The 20405-nt window shown below is 36.2% G+C and overlaps 1 protein-coding gene and 1 pseudogene across 2 annotated transcripts in view; one reads left to right on the forward strand and one right to left on the reverse strand.

Moving 5' to 3' along the window:
- PDE11A (phosphodiesterase 11A) overlaps positions 1-20405 on the reverse strand; it is a gene marked incomplete at both ends in the record, with an annotated part of 382619 nt that overhangs the window by 340217 nt on the left and 21997 nt on the right. The gene's annotated exons all lie outside the window — the stretch shown is intronic.
- LOC308630486 (transmembrane protein 254-like) lies at positions 1804-2257 on the forward strand (annotated as a pseudogene). The gene is made up of 2 exons: positions 1804-2063; positions 2145-2257. The product of its transcript is annotated as a transmembrane protein 254-like (transcript).

Below are 20405 nucleotides of genomic sequence, written 5' to 3' on the forward strand. Positions count from 1 at the left end.
GTAGGAAGCCAAAGGGAGAATGAAAGAGCTGGACAGGGACCAAATGGTGACAAGACTTCTTGGCCTGTAAAGGAATTAATGCAATGGAAATCTGTGGAAGAACCTGAAGCAGAAGAAGGGCATGGTTCACTCTCTGGCAATTAGTATTCTCTGAAATTATCTTACTAGTTTACTTGTTCTCCATTGACTAGAATATAAGATCTCAGCAGAAATTTCTCTCTTTTTTTTTTTTTTTTTTTTTTTTTTTTTTTTTTTTTTTAAAGAGAGAGTGTGAGAGAGAGGGAGGGAGAGAGAGAGAGAGAATTTTAATATTTATTTTTTAGTATTTGGCGGACACAACATCTTCGTTGGTATGTGGTGCTGAGGATCGAACCCGGGCCGCACGCATGCCAGGCGAGCGCACTACCGCTTGAGCCACATCCCCAGCCCTCTCTTTTTTTTTTAAGAGAGAGGAAAGGGAGAGAGAGAGAGAGAGAGAGAGAGAGAGAGAGAGAGAGAGAGAGAGAGAATTTATTTATTTATTTATTTATTTTAGTTCTCGGCGGACACAACATCTTTGTTGGTATGTGGTGCTGAGGATCGAACCCGGGCCGCACGCATGCCAGGTGAGCACGCTACCGCTTGAGCCACATCCCCAGCCCAGAAATTTCTCTTCTTATTTACTGATTTACTGCTTTATCCTGGCATATTGTAGGGGCTGAATACTATTTTTAAATAATTTATTTTTAATTGTGCTACAGTTATGCAAAATATAGAAAAGTTTTTAAGACCCTGAGTCCCCAGTGTTCACTCCCTGGCATATATGTAGAGATGTTTTTGCACACATACAGAAGAGTGAAACACAAATGTTCACTAAAAAATCACTTATGAAAATAAAAACTAAGAAGTCACTTGTGTGCTGATCAACATAAAAACAAGTAAATTATCACATCTCTATTTGATATCACATTATACAACAATTTAAATGAATAAATTAGAGCTACTTGTATCAACATGAACAAATATCAAAGACATATTGGGCTGGTGCTGTAGCTCAGTGGCAGAACACTTGCCTAGCACATGTGAGGCACTGAGTTCAATCCTCAGCACCACATAAAAATAAAGAAAGAAAAATAAAGATATTGTGTTCATCTACATCTAAAAAAATTTTTTTAAATGTTAACTAGAACAAGCTGCAGTCTAATACCATCTATGTACTCTATGTAAAAAACTGGTAAGTTTTTTAAAACAATATGAAATATTATTTATTGATTCAAATATGGAATAAAAATATAAAATATGCATGAGAAAAATAAATACCAAATTTATATTAGTAGTCACCTGTAGAAAGTAAGGGAGAAAATGGCATTAGGGAAAAGTATAGAGGAGGTTTCAATTCTAACAATAAATTTTATTTCTTTATAAGAACAACTAGGGAATGAGAAGGTGACTCTCCTGAAGATGGAATGTCCTGTGTGGTGTCCTAGGAGGATGATCGGCATTTCTCCAGGATGGTGTGGATTGCAACAAACTCATTCATGTGTCACTAGCCATCTTTCTATTCCCAAGGCTAGAGAGAGGGTTATTAGTGTTTTGCTCCTAAGTATGTATCTAGCTGCTGATCTGAATTCTTGATCCAAGATATACTACTTTCTGGTAGCATCCCTCACTTTCCACGGTCCCTAGTTCTTGGACAAGTTGTTTCTGACTACGTCCATGGAGATGTATGGCACCAAGTTGCCAAGGCAGACATTTTGACACTCACAGCATTAACCTTTGCTGATGAACTGTGTGGCTGCTCATTCCCCTGGAGATGCTGCAGAGATGGGGACCTTAGCAGATGGTGCAGCCTACTTCTGGAGGGACAGTCTGTTCTGGTTCACAGTCATCACCCATTCCTTTGGCTACTTCACGTGTATTGTCCTCTGGTCTCAGAGTGTCCTTATCAGAGCCTTGGACCCCTGGGATACTTTACTCAGTATTTGGTGAACCACCATCCCACCCTCCTGCATAATGGGTATTGGCTTGCCTGGCTGATTCAATGGGAGAGTCCTTATATGCCATGGTATTGTGCAACCTCTCCAGTAGAATCTCGCTTCCTCCCTGGGAGGCTTGAGGCAGAGAGCAAGAGGAGCTGTCCTGGAGCTTGGTTTAAAGGTATAAAGGAATCACAGACAGTTGGGCTCAACTACTCTGGTTCCTGCAGACTTTCCTCTTTGGGATAGCATCTCTCTCCATCTTGATTGCTTACAGGACAAAGCGCCAAAAATACAGTTAAAGGAGAAAGCCAAAACTTCCTCTCCGCTTTTACATTCAGACTCTCTTTTGGGGGGTGCTGTGTTTACTTGATGATCTTTCTACACTCTAAAAGTGCCTGTCCTACAAAGGTATTTAAGACCCTCTCAATGTTCATTTTTATGCTCTGGTTGAGCTTGTGTAGACTAGTTGTTACCTAAGAAAGAAATAAGAAAAAACTCTGGCTTTCCCAGTTCTGCAGAAAACTTGAATGGCAGCAGACTTGCAGCCTCCCCCTCTGAGGTCCTGGGCTGTGCTGGTCCCTCTCTGTCTTCAGGGCTGAAACAAGTACTAGATTTGCTTGCTGGTGAGCCTGTGCTCCCTGTTCCTGAGTAAAACATCTCTTCTAATTTTTTTCTCACCTTTCTAAACCAAAATGAAATGACACTTCCATAATATATTTGTTAGGCACCTGTGAGGCAGGATCTTATCTCCTCAACTAAGCAGTTGTATAAAGGCCCAAAGGACCTGCCAAGAACCCAGAGCAGAGGACCAGGACACAGTCTCCCTGATGTTGCCAGCCAGTAGTGATCCTTCCTTGCACACAGCCCCAGGGACACAGTGCTCTGTGGTAGGCAGAGTGTGATGGCCACTGCTAGATTGCCCCTTCAATTCAGGGCCACAACTCAGGCAGCTGTTCTTTTCCCTGGGGCACCTGTTCCCACCTGTGCATCAGCAGTGGTTCTCCTCCAGTGTTGTTGACAAAGGAGGGAAGCACTTCGCTTTTTACTTGATCTGTATCATTCATTCCGTGTGCACTCATCTCCTAGAACAGCACAGGATGCCTTCAGTAGTGGTGCCATCTTTCTGTGGGTCCTCTTCGGAAACGTGGATTGTTCCCCCACTCTCCTGTTTTCTGTGGCTTTCTTCATCCAGCCCTAGCTTACTCAGTCACACCCACATTCCTCTCTAGAGATCCTAACCTCTGGGTCTTCCAGCTGGTTACTACCTCCCTGATTATCCTGAATGTACTTTATTACTACTGGCCTGTGGGGAGAGAGGTTCTCTAACTCTGTCCCTTTAACTTGGCAGAATAGTGCTGTCACCCTTAGGAGCCATGAGGGCTTCTTCCCTGGAGAGCATCTGCTTGTTCTCTGGAAGCTATTCCTCATTTCCCTTTGTGATTCCTTGGGCAGGTTGATGTATTAGCAAACATTTATAAGACACAACTCTCCCCAAAAAGAAAGCCCTCATGAGAGATCATGAGCTATGAATTGTTTTTACTGGAGATAATTTTTTTTTTTTTGCAAATATATCTCAGTCTTTCCTGATCTTTCTCTTGGAGTAGGGGTTACTTTTGAGTAAAGAAAAAAATTTTGACCAGGAGTTAAGTATCATGGAGATCCAACCCAGATTTTTTTAAAGCATAGCTGTCTCCAAATGACATTAATAATGACAGTAATACTGGTGGTGCCCAGAACAATGTGGCAGATGATTGAATGAAATAGACTAAATAAATAAAATGCTGTGACTGTCAAAAAATTTAAAAAAAAAAAAGAAAGAAAGAAATTATGAGACTGAATTCCTCATTTCAGTGAGTTGATGGGATTGTTTTCCATCACAGGATTTGAGCTTCTCACAGGACTCACAGTGCAACTAAACATTATGTATGAGATTTGCTTTTTAATTTACCAATCTGTAAAAGAGGATCCAGCTTTATTAACATAATACATGACCAAACATCTTCTATGTTTGTTCTGGTAATGAAAGACAAAAGGAAAGACTGCTACTTCTTAAGTAAAGACCTTGCAAAATATTTATACAGTGTTTAATTTTTGAAAACTTCCCCTTCTGTCTAGTTGATACCAGCTACTGATGCTACATGTCCTAGGGAAATTTTAAAAATTAGAAAATGTTGCTATTTCATATTACCATTTCCTAAATCCTAGGAAGAGGAGCTTGGAAAACTTTTAATATAAAGAAGTTTCATTTAAGATGGAGGTCTCCCTTGAAGATGTTATCAAAATATTACAAATTCTAATCTAAGAACTCAAACATGTTTGGCACATTGTCCTAAGATAAACTGTCTACAAATATAAAAATGCAAAAAAAAAATGTCATTTTTTCACTATGTTAAGCTCTAAAGTGAAAATGCATTCTATGAAATAATTTTTTTTAAATTAAATGCTATATAATAAAAATTTATTCCACCCACTTATAGAAAAGGTATATGAAGCAAATATAGTATGATGGTAAGATTTCATGAACATAGATAACCTATTCTTACCTAAATGTTTGAAATATTTGGTTTTTAAAAAGTAAGACCATTCTTAAAAACTAAGAACTTGGTTGAGGATCATACAGAATTGGAATAGGAACTACCAGGTAGTTCGGGAGTCCAGATAAAGCATAAAGATGGTCTGGGTTAAGAAAAGGTAAATAGAGTTAAATAAAAGTAAACAGATATGTGGGTAGTTGTATCTACAGTACTTTTTGATCAATTGGTTGGAAAGGAGAGAACAGAGAAAGAAAAATGAGTCTCAGGTTTCAATTACAGAAACTACATGAATGGAAATGCCATTTACTAAGATGGGGTAGTTTGAGATGAAGTAAAAATTAACACATGAAAAGAGCAAAGAAGTTTGATGAATCAATTTATTTAACAAGGTTAGGTACATCCTTTGATGACTGACTGTATGTGAGAGTTTCCAAAATGACCAATGCCTTTATTCCAATCCATCACAAATTGAATCAATCAGTACTAGATATTGATATTTTTAAATGTTCCTATATGATTCTGACATGAGAACCACTATTATAAATGATGAGTTTAGTCACTAGTGAGATCAATAAAATTCATTGATGGGGAAAGCCTTACAATGGGAAAGAACAAGGAGAGTGGCACATATTTAGATGGCTGCATATCCCTGGAGTGGATGGTGATGACCTGAACTTGAAAATCCATTCTGAAGTAGGCATTACCTTTATGTCAGTCTGCATCTCTAGAACAAAAAAGTCTCATTTCCACCAAAATCCAACTGAGTACCAACCAGCAAGCCTATGGAATATTCAACACTGAAGTTTCCAAAATCACAGGAGAATAGACACTGGGATGCTTCAGTATGACCAGGGACCACAAAAATGTCATAAACTACACCCCCCGCCCCCCGTGCTACCATCACCACCACCATTCAACCAACTCTGGTAAACTTGTAACTTGAGAGGAAAAAAATAACCATATTGATATATATGGTAAATATCAATCTTCCCATTCATAAGCTAGAAAGAGAGATTTATTCCATGAAGTCTCAGTGTTTTTTTAAATAAAGCATCTTGAGACATGCTTTGACCCTGTAGGATAATTCTCACAATTCAAACCTTAGAATCAAGTTAATCCTATCTAATGTGAGGTCAGAAGAGCTTCCTTATGTGTATGTTAATCTCTAGGTAATCTTCCAATTTAGAAAATTGAGAAAATTGAGCCCAAATTTGAGGCATAAATTAATTTTAGAAGATGAAGAAAATTAGGGAAATGATTAAAGAAATATATGACTCTAACATTAACCAGGGAAGGAAAGTTCAATAACAGAAGATATTTAAAAATAGATATCACCAGTCAAGTAACAAGGACAAATGAGTGCAATGGGAGGGGAAATGGTGTTTATGGCACAAAGTCTGGGACCACACTAGTCCAAGGGTGCAGAAAACCTCCCAAAGAAAGTAAACTTCTCAGGCTGATCCCTGGAGGGTCAATAAGAATTATCCAGAAGAAGGAGGGAAAGAATGAGGAGGGGTAAGGAAAGTCTTCCCAAAAAAGGGAATAGTATGTTCAAAGCCCACAGGCAATAAAAAGTTGGTCAATTTAAAGATAAGAAAGAAAGGGTGGATGGTTCTTGTGGGAAGAGGTAGAGATGGGGCAGAAAGACCAGGAGGACGCTGATTAGGGGTCCTGGTGACCAGGTTTAGAACTGAAAATTTATCATAAAGGAAGGGGTGGAAATGTCACTAGAGGAGAGCAACTATGAACAGAGCAGGGAGGAAGAGCAGGAAGAAAAGATTAACATTAAACAGAGACATGAGATGGGAGGGAAAGGGAGAGAAAAGGGAAATTGCATGGAAATGAAGGGAGACCCTCATTGCTGTACAAAATTACATATAAGAGGTTGTGAGGGGAATGGGAAAATAAACAAGGAGAGAAATGAATTACAGTAGATGGGGTAGAGGGAGAAGATGGGAGGGGAGGGGAGGGGGGATAGTAGGGGATAGGAAAGGTAGCAGAATACAACAATTACTAATAGGGCATTATGTAAAATTGTGGATGTGTAACCGACGTGATTCTGCAATCTGCATTTGGGGTAAAATTGGGGGTTCATAACCCACTTCAATCTAATGTATGAAATATGATATGTCAAGAGCTTTGTAATGTTGTGAACAACCAATTAAAAAAAAAAAAAAGAAATGTCACTAGAGGGTTTTAAGAAGATGGTGGAATGAGATGGACATCATTACCCTAGGTACATGTATGACTGCACATATGGTGCAACACATTGTGTACAACGGGAGAAATGTCCGTTATGCTGCAATTGTGTACAATGAATAAAAATGCATTCTGCTGTCATATATACCTGATTAAAATAAATAAATAATTTATTTTTAAAAAAGAAGGTGGGTGATAATTTTAGAAAGACTTTTCTGAACACATGTAAAAAAATGAACTGGAAACAAGAAATCCAGTTCATCTCTGGGCTGCAATGGCAGTTAGTGGCAGTAGTGGTGGCAGAAAATGGACTGAATTGAAAGATATTTAGAAGATAGAACCACTAGGACTTAAATTATTAATTTAATGAAAGGTTATGAAAGGAGAAGAATTACAAAACTGCATTTTTCTGGTGCAGGGTGGGTGGTGGGGTGATTCACTGAGTGGGGAACAGATTTCAAAGTGGGGAGTTTCATCACAGATGTTTTGAGGTTGAGTTGACTATGGGTCATTTCCATATAGTGGTGATACCTCAAAATTTGTGTATATATTTTTATTTATCTATCTATTTATTTATATGTTTATTTATTTATTTATTATTTTCAGTAAAAGAATTTGGAATAAAAGTAAGGTGACTTAGGTAAGGACAAGAACTTCACCCAATCGATAACTTTTAAACTAACAATCTCCAGGGTTTTGCCACATTCACCAACAAAGATTCACAGAAAGCTGGATATGAAAGAAAAGGGACCAATAAGGTAGGAACATTGGGCTTATTTGTTTCTAAAAATGGAAAATGGAATAGAAAGCTAACAAATGCCTCTAGGTCTGTAATGAAATATCACAATGAGAATGGTGCACAATTTTTATTCATCTCCCTTAGGACAAAAGAACAAGAAATGACCTATAACAGGAAAGATTTCTAATAAATTAAGGTAAGAGCTTCTTTAATAAGGTTGTTAAAATCTGGAATGAGTTTCTTATGATTGTGGTGGGCTCTTCTTGCTTCGAGTATTTTTATGTCATAATATTTTTCCTATCGGGTATTTTAAGCATAATTACTCTTGAGAAGTGCAGGGATCTCCTCAGTGTCTGTTGTGCAGACCTATTTTTTATATGTGACACTCAGCTATGATTTTAAACATTTAGAGAGATAAAATCCTGAGGGCAAAAGCAATTTTTACTTTTTTGCAAGAGAACTGAGCTATATCCCCTAAATTACCTGAAGAACAGGAATTACTGATGGCATTAACCTGTATGTAAATGGATAGAGCTGGAGAATATCATGCTAAGCAAAATAAGCCAATCCCAAATAAACCAGGTTGAATGTTTTCTCTGATCTGCAGATGCTAATTCACAATAAAGGGTCAGGGAGGCTAGGGAAGAATAGAGTTACTTTGAATGAGGCAGAGGGGAGTGAAGGGATGGGAGGGGGTATTGGGTAGGAATAATAGTAGAATGAATCAGACATTATTACCCTCTGTGTATATATGACTACACGACCAGTGTGATTTACATCCTGTAAAACCAGAAGAATGAGAAGTTACTCCATTCATGTATGATGTTTCAAAGTACATATTTTAAAGGCACATGAGAAGTCTTGAGGCACAAAAGTAATCCATCCCTCTTTCTGTTTTCTCAGAGAAGCCACTCCACAGCAGGAGCCAGGGTTAAGAGTCTCAGGTAGGTCTCAGGCTTATAGCAATGATGGGTTACCTCTTATCTCTTTTATCCTCCCTTGTATTGAAGTGTTTCTATCCTCAGCACTTTAGCAAAATTTTCTTCTGCTCTTGATTAAGCCAAGAACTAGTTATGAGCACTATTTAACCTGTTAGGATTTTTTCTTAAACCATAGTCTCAACTCCACATTGGGTCTTAAAGGCAAGATGCTCAAACTTTTCAAGTCTAATAAACTGATGACAGAAGCTCATTCATTCCATGAGTCTTTCAAATGAATTTGTACTTAGTATGTCCATCAATTATAAAAGAAAAGTGATATAGGGACACATGTATATGTGGTATTTCTTCAGCCTATAAGCACTGTTAAGTGTGCATTGCAATAAATTAGTCATTGGTAACACTTACTAATTTCAGAATCACCTGGGAAGCTAAGGGATGTCTTAGGCCAACCTTCACCAATTAAATCCTAAGGAGGGGTATGCAGGAGATCTGACTTCTGGCTATTGGTCAAGACTAAGACTCACTGAATTAGAGGGTCACTTAATAAATCCAAGGTCTCTGTGGTCCAAAAGAAATAGACTGTAAATAATGCTTTAGAGTTTACAGGATTGGTTTATTAGTTTTATTTTATTTTGTTATATTTTTCTTCCACATCCCTGAAGGCTTAATGGACTGGACCTAAATACTTTTCCCATCACTCCACTATCTTACCACCCCAAATAAAGTTTTGGAGACAAAGTTCAGACACATCTTTCATCTATGTTCATTTTCAAATGCCTTATGGAGTTTTAGTGTTGAGAAGCTAATGGAAATACAAAGTATAAAATAAATAATCCATTGAATCTCTAGCCAATAGATTGCCAAAATCTCTGAAGCTCAAAAGAAAATTGCTTTCACTGGTTCATCAATTAGTAATACTCATTTAATTCCAATTCATAAAAGCATCTCCTTACAGTTATAAATTATCATTAGACATCATTTTACAGAAAAATACTTGGAAGGCTAAGTTCTTGAAATTTTTGATTAGTCTTTAATGATTTGAGATGTATTATTCAGCCTTTCTCCATAGAAAGAACAACTAATTATTCTGAATTGATGGAAGTCTTGATATGTGATTGCGTAAAAACAAAGACACAGCATATGGTAATGATAGCTAATGCTTTGGGCCTCCTAATTGAGTTCTTGTTTGGAAAATGTACAAAATTATCACTGTTCTTAGTATGTATTTTGCAGAATGTCATTACTCTATAGGAAACAAAAATCTTGTCTCTCTGATTTCTTTCACAAACAACAAGAATTATGAATAATATAAAATATTAACAAAAATATTTATGTTTTGAAGCTTCACTCTTCTAAACACCTGAATTGGCAGGGTTGGTGGTAGAGCAATTTGTACATGTGCATAAGTCGGCTCCAGCTGGTAAATATTTAATGGGCATGCTTTCATTTAAGACTTCCAAATTTAATTAGTGGTTAACAGACACCATAAAAAATGTAATATGAGGTTTTGAAAGAGACTGTTATCGCCATGTTATTTGAAGGAGTATCCCTCCTTTATTAAATTGCTAAAATAAACTTTGTTTACTGATCCTATTTCTCTGTTCTTCCTAACTAGGCTCTTTTCTTTTGATCCCATCATGCTGTCATCATTATTATTTATCTTTCTTAAACTAAATACAAGTACATCTCTGGTTGGTGGGGAACAGAAAAGTGGAAGGACCACACTGCACATCTGAAACCAAAATGCAGATTAGGTGGTAAAAAGAAAAATGATAAATTCTTAAGCTGCTTTAGTACATGGCACAGATACCTACTATAGATATATTGCAAGTATGCAGATATATTGTAAGTAGAGTGAAAATGCCACCCCATGCTTTATAAGCTTTATCATGTGAAATTAACATGTCCTGAAAAAGCCAATACCTGAAGAGAGTGCTATGGGAAGGGTCAGCTAGCCAGGAGCATCTTTCTTCCTGTCACAATGAGACCATCAAGAACTGCAATGAATCAGGAAAACTAGGCTGTAAGGTGGAACCAGAAGTCTGCAGACACAGACAAGGAATCCATCAGCATGGAGCTATAGTTCGGGTGCTAGACAGATGGTCAGGAACCAGAGAATACAGAGAAGGCCAAGGTCAAGACAGTGATGCATGAAAAGCAGTCAGGAATAAGAAAACAGATGTCACTGCACAGTGGACAGCTTGTCTCATCCATTCATTAAAACCTAACAAGGACCACCTCCAACAGAGTGTTTTTAGTCCTTTCCACCACAGTCAAATGAGACAACTTGAAAAGTGGCCCCCAAATGGAATGATCATAGTCATTCTCAGTAAGGTCCTGACCGTTTCCATATTTATAGCAAATTACCATAATTTCTAGTAGCATAGTGTATATTCAATTACATATTTTAAATGTATTTAGGTTTTCTTATTAATATGTGAAAATTACTACTACTGTTTAACAGAAGTCTAACATTAAAAAGTAATTTCTTAAAGTCTGCTTTTAAAAGTTTTAAAGCATTTTAAAATGAAATTTGTTTTAAAAAGTTTTTGTTAAAATATGATGACAAAAATATGTGAAATTAAAATACATTTTAAAGCAACACTAATTAGAACAGTAAGAGACTATTCTAAAATAGAAAAATTGACAAAATAAAAACCATATATATATATGGATATGGATATATATACGGATATATATGTAAAAGGGAATAAAATATATGTACTTAATCATAAGTGATTTTTATTATGACATGAGAAAAATGATAGGAAGAAAAGTAGCTTAGAAAGCAGTAAAATTAGCATAGTTACCTCTTGGTAATGACAATATCATACAGGACAGCACTACAGCTTCAAGAGTGCTCTCCAAAAAGAGAAGTCATTGTGTTATTGGATTGCCAGCAAAATAAGCAAGCAAGCTGTACCAGAAGGCAGCTGTCAAGATGGAAGCAGGTCGATTTTCATAAATAATATAAGTATATTCAAAACTAATACCATTGCACTGTATATTTTGGCAGGATATATATAGTGGGTCTAAGGTAGCCTAAGTCTAAATGGTCCTATTATTTTTAAGCTCTTATCTGGGCAATAAAACTCTTTATTATAAAAATTAGATCCAACTGAATTGCTACACAGACTGCCAAAGGAACTTGATATTATCTGAAAATCAGAGAACAAAGAGTAGAAATATTGCCCAGATATTAGAGTTGGGCAGTGTTGTAATATGTGAAACGGATGGCTTTTTCAGCTCTCTGACTCTGGCTTTCTCCGTGGCTAAGTGTTAAACATCACAATCTCTCATGTGACATAGGATTTTTTTTTTTCTTTTCTTTTTTTTTTTTTTTTTTTTTTGCTATTTGAAAATCTTTGTTTTGAATGATTATAGGATTTTGATTATCCAAAGGACGAATACTGGAAACTAAGAAGTAGTAGCCAGATGGTCAGTTCCCCTAAAAAGTTCCACAAACTTAAACCAGTTGATACAATGACACAAACAAGTCCTCTTGTCACAGCAGTGTGTGCAGCCACTGTTTTTCTGCCCAGGCTAGAAAAACAGGCACCTTCCACTGGGAAAGGACTTGGAAACAGCATGATACTTGCCACCACGTGTCCTAGTGAATCCCTAGGGCTGACTAGTCCCATACTCATTCCCTTCCCCATCACAAGCCCTTTCATTCCAGAAATCTTTCTTCCCCGTCTCCACATTGACCTTGAAGAGGACAATGCAGCAAAAGATCAAAATTATCAAACTGAACCTTGGATAATTTTAAATGACTAGTTAAGAGTCTCCGATTGTGTGAATATGATGCCAAAATTCCAGAAACATTCAGTTTACATGCAGAACCCTACAAGAGTAGAATAAATTATCTGTGATCTTCTCAAAGGAGGAGCTACTGTATTTATGATAATAACAGACTGTTGTGACACTAAGAATATTTTCCTACAAAGAGAAAAGATGCCCAACAAGTCAAAATATTATTGGCAACTGTGAACTGGTTACAGATGAATGTTGAAAAAATTATTCTACTAAAGGAAAAATTTTATGCTATTCAAATTGGTCTTGTTCCTACCATATAATAGAAGTGCCCTTCCCTTATTGAGTAGAATGGTGTACTACACTACATAATTTGGTTGTTGAACAAGTTTTATCACAATTAAATCTAAACAAATTGTGGGGAAACCTGAAATTATGTTCAAGAAGGATATAAGAATTTATTTGATAAACTCCAAAGCACAACATCCGTGTGTTCATATTTTCACATTGTGTATATGTAATGTACTACAGAAGGTTATCCGTTGACCTGGTTTTATCATAAGATGTCAAAGTCATGTTCAGTTGCATGGATTTTTTATGAAAATAGGGTTGTTAAAACTCTTAAAGGGGGCTGGGGATGTGGCTCAAGCGATAGCACACTCGCCTGGCATGCGTGCGGCCCGGGTTCAATCCTCAGCACCACATACCAACAAAGATGTTGTGTCTGCCGAGAACTAAAAAATAAATATTAAAAAAAATTCTCTCTCTCTCTCTCTCTCTCTCTCTCTCTCTCTCTCCTCTCTCTTAAAAAAAAACTCTTAAAGGGAAATTAATTAATATACTTGACAAAAATAGAATATTTCAATCAACTAAAAGACAACAGCAACATAATTCTGTTGGGGAACTCCTAAAAAGACTTCCCAAAAACACTTAGAATGGCAGCTAGAGTAGCAATTGTGAATACATTCTAAAAATTATATATGTAATTGATAGAGTCAGTTAACTCTTAGAAAATCACATAGACTTATAAAACAGGATTAGTACAATTTATTACTCATCAGACGTAGCCAACACCATCCTACTTAAGATTCTATAAACAAGCATTCTTTAGGAATATCTCTCTATCACAGGACAGAATGATGCAAAAACTGCTCATCTTATCATCTTGTGGAAAGTCCCCTACTTATAATACATTATTTTACTTAACGTTTTCCTTTATGTTGTATTTTCAAATATGTTGCATCCATTCAGTTGGAATCTCCTTTTTCTCCACCTCTTTCAACATACTCCCCATCATGTTTTTTTAAAATATTTATTTATTTAGTAGTAGTTATTGGACACAATACCTTTATTTATTTATTTTTATGTGGTGCTGAGGATCAAACCCAGGGCCTCGCATATGCTAGGCAAGCACTCTACCACTGAGCCACAACCCCAGCCCCCCCATCATGTTTTTTAACAAGCTGAAAAGAAAAAGAAAGAAAAACAACTTAGAGGTAACATTAGAAAATAACTGCCTAATTTTTCAAAGTTGATTTTATCATTTAATGTTAATGTTACCATACATTTCTGAAGAGTCTTTTTATACTGGGAAAATTTATGTGAGCTTGAAAAGAAATTTTATGAAGTCGTCAGGTATTGCTCTTTTTGTAATTCGGATAAATTGCCCTGATCTTATCACCATCTCCTAGGGGGACACTGGTTGACTGAGTTCTTAAATGATCAGGAAAATGAAAATTTAAATTTAAACCACAATGAAATACCATTTTCAACACACTAGCAAGTTTTAAAATATGACAGTATAAACTGTTAGCAAGAATACAGAGCAACAGGAATTAGTACATATTGCTAGAAAGAGTATAATTGGTACTGCTATTTTTGAAAACACTTTGTCATAAACTAGTAAATTTGATAATGTGCCTATACCTTGACCCAATAATTGTACTCCTACATATATAATGACAAAGAAAGTCTTACAAAGTTTATATGTTTCCTATTGGTGTTTTAGCAAATTACTAAAAAATTTAGTGACTCAAAATAAAAACAAATGAAAGTTGGAAGAGCTTTGTTCTTTCTGAAGGCTCTGGAGAAAAGTCCATTTGCTTGCTCTTTCTAGATACTATCTGTCACCTACATTTCTTGGTTCATGGTTCAAGTCTGCATCTTCAATGTGCTTCAAACCAGGGTAGCAGCATATTTTGGGTTCTCTCTCTAATTCTGACACCCACATACACACACACCTCCCTGTTATATGAAACTCTGTGACCTCTTTGGACACATGCAAATATTCCAGGATAATTTCATCATTTCAAGATCCTTAGTTTAATCTTCACTATCCCCCTTACCAAGTATGGTAACATTTTTACAGTTTCTACAGATTAGCATGTGGACAGCTAATCTTTGGGCAGCCATTATTCAGCCTACCACACAGGTAAACCAGTAGATATTTCCAAATTGTTCATAGCAGCATTATTTATAGTAACAAAAAAACCTAGAAATAACTCAAAAGTCTATCAATAGTAGAAAGGATAAAGTGTGATAGAAGAAGGAACATTTTGCAGCAACGGAAATTATTGCTGAGCATTTCAACAAGAATCAATCTGAAAAACAATGTTAGGGAGAAAAAGAAACAGATGAATACACAGAATAATTTCATTTTATACAAAGTATAAAATCAGGCAAAGTGAAATTACATATTTCATAGGAAAACATGGATAAGTGACAAAACCATAGGTGGGGAAAAGCAAGAGAATAATCGCACCATACTTGGTATGGCAATCAAAGGGGTGGGGTCAGGAGGAACAGCAGAAAGTTTCAGTGGTAAAGGCAATGTCTTACATTTTAATCTGGTGTGAATAGAAGGATGTCCATTTTATTGTTATTCTTTATGCTATATATTTTAATCTCCCACTAGGATATATGACACAGTTTATAATTTTTAAAAAGCAACGTACAATGCAAAGAGTATTAACCTTTAACTGGATAAAAACTAAAATAAACTATCTTCAAAGAAAAAAATGAGAGAAGCCAACATTTATTTAAAGTCCACATGACAAATTTTCCAGCTTTTCCACAATACTTTGTATGAGAGATGACAAAGGGTCTTAATTCCCAATTTTAAGTACTGTCTGACCAGTTTCACAACTGCCATCTGTTTTTCTCCATGAGAGATAATATTTCTAGCACTATTCTTCTAGGTGTCACAGGCAGTTAGATGAACCTGCCTGTGATTAAAAGAACTGCCTTAAGCATAAATTTCTGAGAAGACCTATATTTATTATCTGTCCAAAAGTTTAGGTGATCACACAAAAGTAATTTTCCCACCTAAAGGCTTTTTCATTATTTTTTCAAAAATAATTTAAAGGAACTGTATAAATATTAATGTTCCTTATTTCTGTTTCTACAGAGGTCTAGGTGGTAAGCATTATATCTTGTGTAAGGAGAGGGGACAATTATTAACATGGCTATTCCCTTAAACAGCCTCAGCTGGCTACATACACACCACATAAAGTTTCTATCAACAATTCTAAAGACACATATAATTAAATAAATCAGTTCTAGTTAACTATGTTGTCTACTTTATATTATAAAAAGTTTAACACAGAACTTTCCATCTATATCTACAATGTGAAAGTGTAGGTAGCTAATCAAAAATTAATAAAATTGTATGCATATTGGAAGATATTACTGTATGGCTAATCAATTTTATGTGATATACATTCTATGAGAAACCTTTTGTGACTTTGCTCTTGCATCATACCAATTATTCCAGCACAGCTAGCCTTTAAAATAAAAACTAAATGAACCTTGTGATCAGTTTAACTTGTAAAGGAATTGAGGTAATTATGGAACTTAATGATTCCTCAGATAATAGAAATCATGGCCTACCATGTAACCAGGTATCTATGGCAGTGTTTTACGTACACAGAATATTCACAACAGCCATACAAAGTGGGTATTTTTGGCCCCATTATACACATGAGAAACCTGAGGCTAAGAGGAGCTCCATAACTTGTCTAATGAAGCAATTTACCACTAATTACACCAGGATGCTAACTCATAAGTGCTTGAGTCTAAAGCTTGGCCTCTTCACCATATCATGCTACTTTAGAGTCAGCAATTTGTGTGCAGAGCCTTTACACATATTGATGTTAAATAGCTCAAAACCTACAAAGAGACCTGATGAATGGTGACAAACAGTAGTTTATGTTCAACCTAATGTACTAAAACAGAGAGAAGTTAGTACTGTTTGTCATTCTTGTTAGCCAGTTCAACACTAGGTCACTTTGTTTTTTCTAGTCTGTGATTAAATGTATTAGCAAAGCTTGACTTCCACCAAAGGGAAACAGAAGAAATCAAGTATCCCCCTGAAAGCTTGAAGATCAGGCATATCAAAGATATCAAAAATATTACAAATATCTTTGCCCAAATGCAGTCCATTTCATAGAAATGATATAATTTTGATAAAATGAAGCTAGAATTGTGATACTTTGTTCCAAAAGCATAGGGGTGTGCGTGCATGTGTGTGCATGTGTGATTTCCTTATGTAATCTCTTAAATTAAACCTATCATAATCATGATAGCATATGAAGTTCCTGGGAGGTACAAAAGATACTGCATGTGTTGGGCACAGTGGCACACACCTATAATCCCAGCAACTAGGGAGGCTAAGGTGGGAGGATTACAAGTTTGAGGCCAGCCTTAGAACTTAGCAAGGCACCACACAACTTAGCAAAACCCTGTCTCAAAATAAAAAGGACTGAGGAAAAAAGAAAAGAAGGACTGAGCATGTGGCTTAGTGCCCCTTGGTTCAATCTCCAGTTCAAAAAAAAAAAAAAGATACTGCATGTGATGCTAAAAAGTTTGAATTCCCTGTTCCATCTTTGCTACTTTAGCTCCAAAATTCTGGGCCATTTAACTTCTTTAAGCTTCAATTTCTTCATCTTCTAGGTGAGAATAATAATTACCACCTTTTACAACAGTCAGGAAAAATTGGGATATATAAGCTCAAGTACTCATAAAGTGCTACTGCATAAATATACAACATTCAAAATACCGAACAGGAATCAGACTAGGAGAATTACAAACTCTCTATTTTCCATATCCTGACCCCACAAGGCTCATAAATTTCCTTCCTTTCTTGATTTCCTAAGATGTTAATTCTGATATGTTGTCCTAACCCACTTGTTTTTTTTTTTATTGCTTTAGTGGGTATCTACCCCCAGCAATCAAAATGATCCAAGGCTAAGGCTTCAATGCATCCAAAATACATTCCCTCTAGCTAAACAACAAAGAGCCATTGGAAGAATGGACCTCTGATTTGGCTTTAGTGCCCTACTGAGTGTTCACTTATAGTTTTGAAAAAGTTTTACAATAAAGAGAGTAGAATACATTGCTTGCTTATACATACCAGAGCTTTAGGTTGTCTCTGGGGCAATATGTCCAGCTCTTGCTTTACAATGTATGTACACAATTATAAGATCTACAAAGAGCATCTACAAAAAATCTTAACTCTGCTTTGAAAACTCTCCTCCCTTAACATGTGGTGCAGAACCTCATAATATTTTCATCCAGTTAATTCCCATGAATGTACTCCTTCCCCAGCAGGTGCTTGTACAGTATGGACCAGTTGGGATGAAAAAAAAATGAAAGTTTTTCATGTTTAAAGAAACTATGTCACACAGTCACTACACAGCTTCTCTAAGAAATTATAGTTTAGCCCTTGTTAAAGTTTCTCACAGCTTTGGTAAAGGGCGTTGTGATCCTTGCTCATTGTTTATACACACCACAACAATCAGCAGGTCATGATGCTTATGATCACAAAATATGGCTCCAACAATCTGGGATCAAACATTGGCTCTCCAACTTAATAATTGTGTGACCTTGAGGAAATTACTTAACCCATCCATGCCTCAGTTTTTTCAACCATATTGGGTTAATAATAGACTGTGTTCATAAGATTGCTATGAGGAATATATGAGTTAATACAAGAGCTTAAAATAATACTTGGCACATGGTAAGCTCCTTATTACTACTACTGCAATTATTTTGCCTTCACAGGCATTAATGTATCACCCATTAATTATTGCAAGATGTGTAGTTTCCTAAGGCACCTTTTCTCAAATTATCCACACTTGATGTAATTGTTGGAATCTTTGCATGTAAATAATCAATTACCATTTTCAATGGATATGAATTGATGAAACAGCTTCTGAAAGGCTTTCTAACATATTCATAAACTTTATATTCTGTCAAGGAACTGCCTTCTTATACAGAGAGGAATAATGCCTTGAAGTATGAGGAGAACTCAAATATAATCCTTAATTTCTCCCACAGTAGTAAAAATGTAGACTCAAAACAGACAACCTGGGTTTGTATCCAGGACTCTACCAGATACTAGCTGTATAACTTGGGCAAGTTACTCAACGTATGAGAGCTTCCTCACATATAAAATGGGGAAAAATAATGTTATGAATCTCATAGAATTTTGTGAGAATTAAATGAAACAAGTACATCTTAACACAGTACCTAGCATATAAGATATATCCAATAAATGTTAGCTATCTCTATTAATTTTTCTTTGGTTTGGTTAGTCCAATTGATATGAGTTCTCTGTTTGTTAATAAAAAAAAATTAGTTGTTGATTCTTTAAAGCCTGTAAAATGTAAACATGAAGGCTTAGTAGAATTCATTTCTTGTGCCATTATAATGTTAAATTTAGTTCACTTGAGAGGTATTTTGGGGAGATTTTATTATAAATTTTACAATATGGAATAGTCCTGGAGTAAATTATCTAACTTGTAGAAATGTAATGTTGAGAAGGTAGTTGACCTCTGTAATATAGTCATCAATGTTTCCTTTCTATTTAGGGTTCTTGATTGAACTTCAGAATGATAATATAGAATTAGAAAGTCAGATGATATCTAGCCGAGGAAGGCCACGGACTGCCTCTTTCAAGTTGGGCCCCGCAGCTTACATATGGTATGCTTTTGACATAGCCAAGCTAGTCTGTTCATCATGGGTTCCCTTGTAGCTTTCTTTTTCTCAATCAATGAACCCATCCCACTGTTGCTCTTACCAAGTGGTCGATTTATTTATCTTAATAGTTAACTGCTAAGTAACTTGTTCTCTATGGATGGGATCTTAAGAGATATTTGAAAATGTTTACAGTTGGAAAAGGCAGAAATATTGAGGAGCATTAAGCTGTAATAGAACTATGGGTTTATGAGGTTGCTAATTCAGGGAAGAGGTTGTTCACCCACTGTTCCAATATGGAGGGCCTATCTTGTTCTTGTGGACTTATTTATGTTCTTAGATGGCAATGATTATGTAGGAAAACTTTCTTTGATTTTTGATTCAGAGGCACAAAGCACAATGATACATAAATCCTGTGATGTAGCAGTTGGCTATATTCTCTATTGCAGTTGATATGAGTTCTTCTCCAGGAGCAAACTTGAATCCAAGTCATTTCTTTCTTAAAGATATCACCCAATGGCATTACCAAGGAATGTCTTATTATCAGCTATCCCAAAGGTATATGAAGACAACATGTTGCTATACAATGACAGCTTTGTTACAAGTCACCTAGTCCACACTTTCAGTCAGAAGGCAGCCCTGGCAGGACATGATGGTACATCCAGCAACTCAGGAGGCTGAGGCAGAAGGATAATGAGTTCAAAGCCAGCCTCAGAAACTTAGTGAGGCCCCAAGGAATTTATTGAGACTCTGTCTCAAAATAAAAAAATAAAACGGGGGCTGGGTGTGGCTCAGTGGTAGACAGCTTGCCTAGCACATGTGAGGCACTGGGTTCAATCCTCAGCACCACATAAAAAATAAATAAAATTTTTTTAAAAAGACTAACTTCCTTTAAAATAAACATAAATAAATAAATAAATAAATAAATAAATAAATAGTGCTAGGGGCATGGCTTAGTTGCTAAACACCCCTGTATTCAATCCCTGACACAAAAAGAGAGAAAAAAAAAAGGCACCCCTGAACCTCTCAAGTAGCATTCGAGAGCAGCTGTTGATAATACTACAAGCAGCTCAGACTTCAGACTCGTCAACACCAAGTATTAACTATCTACAAAGCTACTAATTTTAAACTCTTGGGCAGAATTACTTTGTCAGGCTTCTCTGTTTGTGGAATTTTAGTGCTGGAAGAGTCTTTTAATTCATTTTTTTCTAGCCCTCCCGTGTTATATATGAAGATTCTGGGGTCCACAGAGAGCAAGTAACCTGCCCACATTTCCTTAGGTATTAAGTACAGGACAGCCCACATG

Source organism: Spermophilus citellus (assembly GCF_964194105.1).
Source record: "Spermophilus citellus genome assembly, chromosome: 11".
Lineage (NCBI taxonomy): Eukaryota > Metazoa > Chordata > Mammalia > Rodentia > Sciuridae > Spermophilus > Spermophilus citellus.